General features: G+C 28.8%; 1 protein-coding gene across 1 annotated transcript in view; it reads left to right on the plus strand.

Moving 5' to 3' along the window:
* The window catches only part of LOC135926851 (phospholipase D2-like), a 55,402-nt gene that overhangs the window by 23,612 nt on the left and 18,488 nt on the right, over positions 1–13,302 (plus strand). The window lies entirely within an intron of this gene.

Consider the following 13,302-nt stretch of genomic DNA (forward strand, 5'->3'; position numbering starts at 1 on the left):
TAATTTTTTAATTAGTCATATTTTATGTTGAAAAGCTTTTAAAATCCAGAGGTATCTAAAGTAATAATTTAGGCTAATTAGTGTCCTTTTAACTCAATTATTTTATTCATTTCAGTTGCATGGCCAGGAATTATCTATGGGAAAGAGGCGGGGGGGGGGGGGGTAAATTAATTTAATATTGAAGTGATTCTTTTTGAAACGTTAATAATCTATTAGAACTAATCATCATGCAGAATTTATTGAAACTAATCATATTTTAAAATTTCGAAAACAAATAATAAAATATTGGAAATAAATTACAAAATATTAAAAAGAACGAATATAAATTATTATAATATTCTTAAACGATAAGTAAATCCCAAAATATAGTAATAAACATCGAATAAAATCAAAAAATTTCATAAATGGAAATTTAATCTTATATGCGATTGAGCATATTTTTCACTGTTCTACAGGCAGTGGCGTAGAGATGGGTGGGGTGGGGGGGGGGGGGGGTTCAAATTCCTCCCACATGAAAAATTTTTTTTTAAAATTAAATTTTTTAACACATGAAAAAAAAATTTTTTTAATTAAATTTTTAAAAAATTTTTTTTATTTTAATTCACTAAATTGATAATGCTTGAAATTTAAAAACAACTATTATTATTTATATATAATTGTTAATATATTTGGACTTATTATATTATTTTTCATTATACTAACTTTATATTTACCTTACGGATTATTTCTTTCTGTTTATATAATATTAATTTAATAGTTTCTTAATATCTTGATCGTTTAAATGATTGTTATTTTACATTGACCGATTAAGTAAATTGTAAAATTGAATTTTGTAAAGTATATATTGATATAAAATTTATTAGATTTAGTCAATTATATTTTTAAATTAATTAAATCAAAATAAATTTCGTCTTGTAATTTGGTTATTTTATTTTACTCTCCACAGCAATAATAAATGATCTAAAGTATTTGATTATTTTTATATTTTTTAAAATAAATTTTAAATTATTTTGCATTGCATAAGACTTGTCTAGTTTGTCATATTCCATGTTAACATATCATGACTGACTCAAAGAATCAAAAAAAAAACTAAAAAGATTTTGTCCGACTAGATTCATTGAAAGACAAGAGTCTGTGATTATTGAACTATATGGTGTTGTATTTGCAGCACTTAAGCAAGAAAAATTTGTATTTGCAGCACTGGAATTTTATGTATCAAGCAAGGAAAAAGATTCACAAAGAAATTTCTAATATCAATTCAATGTGTTCATCTTTTATTTAATTATATATATGATTTTAAAAATGCTACAATAATTGATTTGGAATTAAAGGAGGTTTTGAATAGACCAAAGGATATGTTGAAATATTAACAAATATCAGAGAGAATGTGGATGAAATATTTCATGAAATATATGAGAAAGTAAAAAAAAACCTATTTAAGAAATATCACTGATAAAAACGTTAAATGGATTAGCTTTATTAAATATTTATAAGGAGATTATTCTAGATAAAAATTGATTCTAGATGAATTAGCAAAATCTCAGAGAAAACTAGACCTCTCTTTATAAATTCAAATCAAAAAATTGCAATATGATTATTATAATATTTATAATCAAATTTTTTCGTAAAATGAATTCTTAGTTATAACATTTATTTTTTTTAATTTATGCAATTAATACTATAATCAAAGAACTATGTATTATTTAAATTTTGATATTTTTGTCATATTTTATTATACCATTATTTGCATAAGAATTACTTATATTTTGAAATTTATTTTAAATAAAAAATAAATACACGATTAAATAAATTTTATTTATGCTAAAGTATTTTTATATAATAAATAAAATCTATTATGCTCTAAAAATTTTTATATGCAAATTTTTAAAATAATTTTAATATAGCTTAAGATATAAGCAATTGAGCGTTTATAAAAAATGAAAGGTTTGGAAGGCGAAAATTTTTAACCCCTCCCCCCATGAGAATTTCTGCCTGCACTACTGTCTTCAGGGGAGACCGGAACAAGCAGAACAAAATTATAACACTTTATTTGAAAATATTAAAGTCTAGAGAGTGAAATTCAATCACGATAATTATGATACAAATGTGTGACAAAAATAATTTTTCTTCTATATCAGTTACTTTTATTGTAATATTTGTGAATATTTCTTAAAATTTTTTCAGCTTTCTCATAATCATGAGATTTAAAATTTTTATATCAAATGGAAGCTTAAATCTTCCTATATAAGATAGCATATAAAATGTATCACAATAGTAAATATGAATATTTTTAATGTTTTAAGTTGAGGAATAATGACACGTTAAAACGGGGCACGTGTTAAAACTTAAATATCAATCCTTAATATTTTTTATATTATTTTAAATTTTCCGCTTAAATTTTATACACATGATATTAGATAAAAGAACCAGCCATATAGTTGATGACAATATTAGTAATAATTGAGATAGCACGCCAAAAAGGAACTTATATTCAATGGCTTCACTAGCTATTACAATCTCAGGAAACAATTATTTCTCTTGCTATTTTTAAAAATGATTTTTTTAGCTATCATTTCCAAAATGAGTTTTTTTAGCTAACATTTCCAAAGATTGAATATATCAAAATGGTGCAATTATACAATTAATAGCAGCCATTTATAAAACAGAACACATAAACTACGATGTTTGCATAAAAAAATTGAAAACATATCAATTCAGTTGCACACAATGTTGTTGAATAAAGCTATGAAACCAAACGAAAAAAATAATGCCAGATTGCCTTAAAAATCGTTTATCACATTGATTAACAAACCAGATAATATTTAATACTGCATATTATCTTGCAAAAGCAAATCGCCCATTTGAGGATTTGAATCATTAATAGATTTACAAGAGCACAATGGGTATAGGATATTTTACAGGTTTTCTGGTTTGTTTATAATTAAAAGCAAATGCAGATAAAAATTTTAAATAATATTATCAATTTACAATCCAAAATCGTTCTCCTGGCAGATGAATCTACAACATTGTCAAATAACCCAGCCTTGGCTCTTTATGTAAAATCTTCTCTTCTCTTTTGATGAACCACTTCTTTTGTTAGCGATGGCCCCAGTGTCATGACGTGGAGAAAATTTGTTTTATCACCTTTGCACACATTATCAACGATCATACTATGACATTGTTTAAATCACCGTTTAGAATTAGCACCAATGCAATAAAAAATGTTATAGGCGTTCACTTTAAATATTTTATTTACACAATATATAGTTTATATAGCCAGGTTAACAAAAATCAAAAGGGGTCGGATCATATAGCGTCTGAATTGGGCATTAAGTTTTTGATTATTGGAATGGTACACGATGTGTTATAAGTGTCTAGAGTCTTTGTACTAAGGATGTTTGGAATAACCATGAGACACTATATACGTATTTCAAGAATTTAGCAAATTATTTAATGAGCTGTCCTACGATTGTAAAGTTAAATTATCACCAGATGCCTTTGTGTATCATGTTCTATTGGAATTATCCAATCTGTCTTTAAGGATCCATGCATAATAATCAGTTCATTTAAAGCTGAAAAATCAACAAAGCGAACAATTCGTTTTCTAAAATAGTTTAAAGGAGGTAGGTTCTATCCCTTATAATTTCCAAATAAATGTTTATTTAATATTTCTAAGAGAAACATATAAAAATAGTTCAAGCAGCTAGGGAAATAAATAAATTGAATTAGTAATATTGAAGGAAAATAGAAGGCACTCTGGGATCAAAAAAAACAATTTTACTGCCTTAATAAACAATATGCAAAAGAGTAGCTTCTGATTCTGATAATTCTACAAATTAAAAATATTATATTAAATTATACATTTTATCTGATATAAAATATTAAGAAAAAGATAACTGACCATCATGCCCTCACATTCCTTATGGGGACTTTGTTTACGACACAGCTCGATGTGGATCTTATAATAATTGAGGTCAGGGAATATATTAATAATAATAAAGAAAGTAAAGGCCCCTGTGATTTGAAAGTGATTCAAAATTATATTAAACTTTTCCTTGTAGTATACTGCAGAATTTATAAATCTTCTCTAAATATTAAAAATTGTGTCACACATCTGCTAACCAATGAAGGAGACGGGCACATACACATATTATTAAAAATATTTTAAAAAAAGATTCGCTATGGCGAATATTGTACTTTTTTCACCTTTTTTAAATCTATCACCATTTATGCATTGTATTATATTAATATAATTATTTTTATATATTATGAAATGCATTCTAAAATATTCATTTTTTATGGAATATATAGATATTTTTGCAATATATTTAATTTTTTTATATAACTTTTTAAATAGCTATTTTATATATTACAGTTATAATGTATTTATTTCATATTTAATGCTTCAATATATTCTATTTTTTAAAAAAATAATGAATTTTGCCTCACATTCTTGGAAAAATAAAAAAAATCGTTGCCTTTTTTCCCGTGCCCCATACTATTTTTTAGAGTAATGGCGTGCCCCCACCGCAAATTTTATGATCATGTCACTGGGTATAAATGTTAATTTTGTAAATTTGAATCTATTAATAATCTTGCTTAATTATTTGGATAAATAACCTAATTTTTTAAATATAAAATAAATGAAAATGTTTAATGTCGTGAGTAATGAAATGATATTCTTAATTTTTATGAAATAATATAATAACTGATACATTCCAATTTATTTAATGTTGCATTGGCGTACGCACCCCCCCCCCCTCCCCCAAGCCAAAAAATTCAGATGCCGGATATATTTTTCAAAAATATTATTATATTAATTTATATTTGTTAATATTTATTCGTATCTCATATTAAATATATATTTAATTACATTTATTATCACATTTATCTACTAAGTTATTTTATCAATTAATTTCGATTTCAAGTTTTCCGGCGTAATATTTACTTATTATTTTCAAATTTTTAGTGGCGTAATATTTATCTACCATTTTCAAATTTCTAGTCAAATAATTATTATTTCTGAAACTTCTTGTCCAACAGGGAAAAAGAAATTGCAACCTTGTCCAACGAGATAGAGTCTCTGCCATCAAGCAGTAACAGCTTTTAAGGAGTTAGAAGAGTCAATTATTTGCTATTACTGAAATATCACAATGGCCTGAAAGAAATATTTCCTCAGAAGCAAGAAAATTATTGGATTCAATGCTTATTCCAAATTTTATTTCTCATTAAAATGTATTATTTAATTATACAACTATTTTAAGTATTACTTTTCAAAAACGTGACATTGACTTGATTAAGAAGATGAGAATAGCGGAGAGCATTTTATCATAACTCAGGGAAATTAGGGCTAATGTTGATAAAGAATTTCATATTTTTTTGTTGAGTCAAAAGCAGAGCTATACGTGTTTAATATTTGTCTCCCTCGACTTGTAGCAAGGCAAGTTCATTGTTAAAACATTAATATAGGATCAGTAGAAGAGTATATCTTAAATATAGATACATTTATAACCCAAATAAATGAATTTAATTCATCATGCAGCACTTACTAATCTGCAAATATTACTTCCACAAAAGCCTTCCCAACCTTTTTCAGATGGTGATAGAAAAGAAAATATTTGTTAGATTTTTATTATGAAGATGTTAAAGTATCTTATGATGCCTTACTAGCTGAATAACTATGTTTATAAGATTAACAATGGTTGATATAGTCCCAAAAAATGCTATGGATGCTCTGCATTATTTCAAACTCATTTTAGATTAAATTCCCAATGTATTAAAAGGGTTTATAAACTCTTCCCATTAGTAAACTAATGAGAGAACATTCTCTTTTTTAAGAAGAATAACAGAGGCCCTCAGAAGTACCATTTGAAGGGCACGGCCCGGATTTTTTTTAATGATTTTTTACGGTCCGGCCTGGGTTTTTTTTAAAAATTTTCAGGCCCGGCCCGGCTTTTTTTAAAATAAAATTTTCAGGCCCGTCCCGGGTATTTAAAAAAATTAAAATACTGTCCAGCCCGGGGGCCGGGCCTGCAGGTCTCTGAAAAACATACCAAGAAGTACAACATCTGAAAGTAGATTGAAAGGTTTGGATCTTTTGAATATTCATAGGCATTTGACGATAAGCAAGGATGAGATAATTGAAAAATTAGCTCAATCACAACAAAGATTGGATTTTACATTGTAAATATATAACATATAAAATGCAATTATTCCTAAGAAACTTTTTGTGTAAAGGCTCAAAATATTCAAATTTCTATTTTGGATCATTTAAGTGATTCTTTACATATAATTTTTTTATAATTCACATAAATTTAAAATTGTGTATTAGAAATAGCTATTAGTCCTAATAAATTTATGCTTGATATTTTTAAAAAACAATAATATTTCTTAAAAAATTTTATTACCCCCCCCCCCCCCCCAGACCAAATTCCTGCGTACGCGCCTGTAATGTTGTGCATAGTGAAATAATGATATCCAAATCAAATTTTAAAGTTTTTTCATATCTTACTGCTTATGATTAATAATGTAACACTTTTATAAGGTATTCTTAGTTATAAAGATACATCTAAAAATATAATACAAATGTCAGTTGGCTTTGTTAGATTTTTTAACTTCAGGGGCCACACTATTTGAACATTTCCAAAATTAACAGAAATAAAAGATAATTTTAACAAAATCTGTAAAAAAAACAAGTTAAAATTTTAGGGAGCTTGAGCCCTCTATGTGCCCTCTTCAAATGAAGCTACTAGCAAATTCCCTATATCAATTGTTTATAAAAATATTTTCCGATATTACTATTTAATTTATTCATGAAATCAAGCAAACTCTGTTATGGGTCATTTTAAAAAAATTTTTTTTACATAATATCTTAAAATACATGAAGATTTTTCTAATTAGGTTTTTTTAATATCTTTGCATTCTTTGACACTTTATTAAAACCAGTGGCGTAGCCAGGATTTTATCATGGGGGGGGGGGGGGGGTTAAATTTTTTTGGGGGGCTTATTTTTTTTTTTTGAACACTTAATTGCTTATATTTTTGTATTTGTTAAAATTGTTTTATATTTTCATATAACAAAATTTTAGGGTATTTTATTATATATTTTACATTCCTTTATTTAATCATGTATATATTTTTATTAATTAAAATATTTTCAAAATGTTTATATTTTATATAATACAGATTTTAATTTTAAAAATTAAAATGTATAAACTATAAAGACTCTATTTTAAAAAAAGTAATTTTTTACAATTATATAAAATATGTGTAATTCTTATGCAAATAATGGTATTTAAAAAAATATGATGATATTATCTTATAAATAATACTTTTTTTACAAAAAAAAATTGATTATATATTAAAACTAATAAAATTTTATTGCTATTTTTTGATTTGAATTTAATAAGAGAGATCTACTTTTCTCTGAGATTTTGCTAATTCATCTAGAATCAAATTTTTATCTAAAATAATCTCCTTATAAATATTCAATAGGGCTATTCCATTTAAACGTTTTTCACCGGTTGTGTTTCTTAAATAGGTTTTTAACCTATTTAAGTTGAAAAAGACCTTTCATTAGTGAAGGTACTAATTGGCAAGGTAGCTAAACTAATTAATAATGTTTTGATATTATGCAGGGAATCTAAAATGCAATTACACATGGAAAGGGCCTGCAGAGCATTTTTTGGTCTCAAAGAATACCCTATTCTGTCCAGATTTTTATACCAAAATTCGACATCACAAAGTAACTTATCATATGAACCCCTACTAAATCATCAGCATAAAACTCTGAGATTTTTTTTAATATCCTCTCGTGTTTCAAGTGTAATCAACAGTTTAGACTCAACCGGCAAAAGAAAATAAAAGCTTTTTAAAATATAATTATGACTAATAAATCTTTCTTTTAATTGAAATAAAAATGTATCAATAAGGGGAATAAAAATGTTTATTTGATAAAAATCCTCAATCGTAGATGCATCAATATTTGATCGATTGGATTGTCTAGAGACTACTCTAGGTTTAAAAATTTCAATTCCAAACATATTAGCAATCTCCTTTACTTTTTCATATATTTCATGAAATTTTTCATCCACATTCTCTCTGATATTTGTTGATATTTCAACAATATCCTTTGCTCTATTCATAATCTTCCGTAAATCCAAAATCAATTTTTTGTAGCATTTTGCTAAAATCATATGTATAATTAAATAAAAAATAAACACATTGAATTGAATTTAAAAACTGTGGCTTAATAATAGCCTGCAAAAGATTTTCGGCATCTGCTGAATCTTTTTCCTTGCTTGATATATAAAATTCTAGTGCTGCAAAGGCAACATCATATAGTTCAATAAAGAGTTTCACCGACTCTTGTCTTTCGATGAATCTGGTCGGACAAAATCTTTTTAGTTATTTTTTTGATTTTGTGAGTCAATATCATGATACGTATGAATAAATAACTCCCTTTTTTGGGTGGTGTGAAATTCATATTGTACATGAGAAATATATATTTTTATAAAATGGAATATGACAAACTAGACAACTTTTATGAAATGCAAAATAATATAAAATTTATTTTATAAATATAAAAATAATCAAATGTGTATATCTATTATTTATAATAAATTTTAAACATAAAAATCAAGCGTTTATTAAGAATTTATTAAATTAAAATTAAAAAATTTTTAAAAAAAAATTTAAAAATAAAATTTAAAAAAAATTTAAAAAAAAATTTTTTTTTCATTTTTCATGAGGGGGGGGGGCATGCTTACGCCACTGATTAAAACATATAATTTTACTACTATCTAAATAGATTATGATTTGAATTTTATTTGTCCAGATTTCTGTCAAGCTTTATAAAATATATCACTATCGAAAATCATTGAAATTTGTTATTAAATGGGGTGGCCTAATGGGTAAGATGTACGCTTGGAAACACAAGTATGAACAAGGACGCTGGTTCAATCCTGGTAAGAACCATAAAAACTTTCAACTTTTTCTTCGATGACTGATGTGTAAAGACATATGGTATGATGAATTTCGGAGCTTAGAGATGACACCCCGGTCATCGACAGGCCTGGACAGCCGGGTGCTAAGGATACCTGCCCAATAAACAAAATGAAGAACACAAATGAAAATATGAATAAAGCTAGGGCGTTCTCTCCATACGACGCGCAGGGTGTAGACCTCCATCCAGTGAAAAGTAAAGGTCAAAGCAAAGAAAACAAGATTAGCAAGTTTGAATATTAGAACGCTTAAAGGTAAGACGAGAGAATAAGCATCAATGTTGAACCAGAGAAAAGTTGATATAGCGTGCATACAAGAGACGAAATGGAAAGGACAGAAGACTTTGATGATTGGAGATGGGTATAAATTGTAGTATAATGGACTTGTTAGCAATAGAAACGGTGTCGGCATCATCCTCAGTCAAGTTCTAACCTCCTCAGTTGGATGTCAACAGGATCTCTGATAGACTAATGAAGATAAATCTCTGCATTGTCAATCAATACTACACATCCTTTCATTATATGCTCCTCAAACGGGTTGCAAAGAAGAAGAGAAAGAAGATTTTAGAGCTATCCTCGATGAAGCTGTAATGGAAATCCCTAAGGATGACCTAGTCATAATTGGTGGTGACTTAAATGCGCATGTGGGGAAAGCAAGAGATAGCTGCAAAAGGCATCATGGTGGTTTTGGATATGAAGAAATGATGAAGGAGAGCATATACTGAAATTTGCGCAAGCCGACCTTGCCTTAACCAACACCTACTGGACATACGAAGGAAATCACAGATAGATTACATACTAATCTCTCGCAGAAGATTAAAAGATGTAATAGACTGCAAAGTCATCCCAGGAGAAAAGATATTGCCGCATAACACAAGCTACTAGTCATGGATTTACACATCTCAAATAAATCCACTCAAAACAAAATAAAACTGGAACCATGCATCAAATGGGGCAAATTAAAAACAATGACAGATGCCTTTGCAATCAATGCAAACATTGAAACAATAGATTTTTCACAAGTCAGTGAAAAAATGTGGACAGACCTTTCATCCAGATTAATAGACACTGCCAAATCGACACTAGGCTTGACAAGAGGAGGCAACAAATCATAGAACTATGGTGGTGGAATGAAGAGGTACAAACCATTATACAAACGCAGATGACAGACAAGATACAAAAAATCCAAGAGATTAGCTACAAAAGCGGTGGCTAGAGCCAAATCTATGGCATACGATTACATGTACGAAGATCTACATACCAAAGAAGGGCAAAATAAAATATACAGATTTAGCCAAACAGGGAGAAAAAAACTCTAGGGATATAAACGGAGCTCCGAAAGTAATCAAAAATTAAGATGGGAAATTGATAATAAAGGAAAAAAAAATAATGAGTAGATGGAGAGAATATTTTCAGGAGCTTCTCAACTTTAATCCGCACATACTGCATCTAGACGAACACTCCCCTTGTCAAAACCTTGTACAACCTATAACACAACAAGAAATAATCACATGCCTCAAGCATATGAAAAACAACAAAGCTAGGGGTCCAGACGATATTCCAATAGAAAGCCTTAAAGCACTAGGAGATGATGGAATACATCTCCTCACAAATCTATACAATAAGATACTTGGAAATGAAGAGGTTCCCCAAAAATGGAGGCAGAGCTATCTAGTTCCTATCTTCAAAAATAAAGGGGATCCACATAATTGTCAAAATTACAGGGGCATAAAACTAATGTCACACTGTCTAAAACTATACGAAAAAATAATAGAAAAAAGATTAAGAGATATAATCGAAATAGGAGAGACTCAGTTTGGCTTTATGTCTGGAAGATCAACAACCGATGCTATCCACGCAATTAGGCAAAAGAGTGAAAAATACAGGGAAAAGAACAAAAAGCTACACATGGTCTTTCTCGATCTAGAAAAGGCCTTTGATAGAATCCCAAGAAAACATATCTGGTGGGCGCTACGTCACAAAAATGTTCCCGAAAAATATATAAGAATAATACAGGATATGTATATGGGCCATACAACAATGGTCCGTGGCACAACAGGTACCTCAGCAGGCTTCACAATAGCCGAAGGAGTTATCAAGGGTCGGCTCTCAGCCCACTTCTCTTCATTACAGTAATAGATGTATTAGCACAATCTATACCTCAAACAGTCCCGTGGAATATGATATTTGCAGATGATATTGTGATACTTGCCGAATCTAAGGATGAAATGAAAGAAAGACTAGTGAGTTGGATAAATATCCTGGAAACGCATGGATTAAAAGTAAATAGAGAAAAGACGGAGTATATGTTGATAGGAAGAGATGAAACAGAGAGTATTGATATAAATGAATGGCAGATATCGGCAATTGAAAGCTGCAAATATTTGGGCTCCACTATACAAACAAACGGCACAATAGAAAAAGAGATAAAGAGTAAGATTAATCGGTGGCTAAAGTGGAGATCTTTATCTGGAGTGCTATTTGATAAAAGAATCCCACACAAATTAAAGGGAAAAATTTACAGTTCCATAATACAACCAACTATTCTATATAGTTCGGAAACATGGCCAACCAAAGAATCAGATGAGAGAAGTCTACAAACCATGGAGATGAGAATGCTGAGGATGATTGCTGGGGTAACAAGAAAGGATAAAGTGCGCAGTACAAGAATACTAAGTAGTTTAAAGGTAGTGCCCATTAAGACTAAGTTAATGGTAAATAGACTTAGGTGGTATGGGCACACAATGAGAAGGCCTATGAACTACATAGGAAATAAAGTTAAGAGTTTGGAAGTGATGGGCAAACGTAAAAGAGGAAGGCCAAAACTTCAATGGGGCCATAAAGTTAGAGCCAATATAAAGAAGTATAAATTAGATAAAAGAGATTGTATTAATAACATAAAGTGGAGAGAGATGTTGAAGGAGCTTACCACCAGAAAAGGTGAAAGCTAAAGAGAAAAAAAAAAGTATAAAATTATTTTTCTTCTATATAAAATTTAGTATATTTGTTATTAAATCAAGAAAGTTATAGTATAAAATTATTATATTTGTTTTTTTAAATTCAATAATAATTAAAACAACAATTTTGACTTTTCAGTTTACGCTGGTTTGTGTTTCAACCAGAGTCCTTCATGGGCCTTGATTTTATGACCAGCCTTAAAAAATTTTGTAAGCCCAGGTCCGGCAAGTAGTGTTGTTAATTGGTTGGTTGTATAAAACCAGACCCGGGGTTTGGGTCTAAAAAATCGACCAAACCAGCTCTACAGACCCGGGGTTCAGACCGGGGTCGTGTCGTGTAACGATTTAATAAACAAGTTAATAATTAAATATTTTTTATTGCAATAATAATAATGACTGATAGAGGGCAGGGCAGGGCAGGGCAAGTCTAAGTCTTGGGGGGTCAGGAATAATTTATCAAAACAAAATATCGATATATGGGTAAAATATAATCTAAACTAAATATCTTTAGATTGAAAGTATTCATTTTTTATCTTGATGCGTATGACTTGGTTTTGGGGGTGGATGGGGTAGGGGGGGAGGGGGTGAAAATGGGGGGGGGGGTGAAAAATAATATTTTTTGATATGGAAATAAAAATATTTTTTTGTAATAATAATAATAATAATGATAATGATCACTCATACAGGGCGAGTATAGGTCTTGGGTGGGGGGGGGGGGGGTCAGGTATATTTTTATTAACACAAAATATCGATATGGGTGTTGTTTAATTGGTTGGTTGTGTAAATCCCAAACCCGAGGTGGGTCTAATAAAATCACTGCGATCTACATTAGCAATATTTAAATAAGAAATAAGCCAGCATTAACTCGAACCCCATAAATAATGTTGTTTCAAATATTTTAATTAAAAATTATTTATCAATAATATTGAACCTAAATAGGAAAATCCTGCAAGCAACTCAGCTTATGACTAAAAAATTTTTAATCGGGGACATTTAGGGCTTGGAAATAATTAAAATGAATTATTATGTAGGTTTGCTTATAGATTATTTCTATACCATCTTGATTTTAGTTCAGAATTAGATACGAACTTTCTGACCGGATTTATTTAATTTCATAAACTATGTAGCTAATATTTTTAATAAAATCCCCTATTTTCTTATGTGATAAAAAAAGTAAATTATATATTTCTACATGATTTTAAAATCTAAAATAAAGATGTGATTGATAACGAGTGGCTGCGTCTTTAGTTTCTATAAATATAATAAAAATTTTTTATTTTACATAAAAAATTCAACATAAATATGATTAATTTAGATCTATTTAAAAATATTTCCGTCAACATT

The sequence above is a fragment of the Gordionus sp. m RMFG-2023 genome, chromosome 3, assembly GCF_954871325.1.
Source record: "Gordionus sp. m RMFG-2023 chromosome 3, tfGorSpeb1-WG-v2, whole genome shotgun sequence".
NCBI lineage: Eukaryota > Metazoa > Nematomorpha > Gordioida > Chordodea > Parachordodidae > Gordionus > Gordionus sp. m RMFG-2023.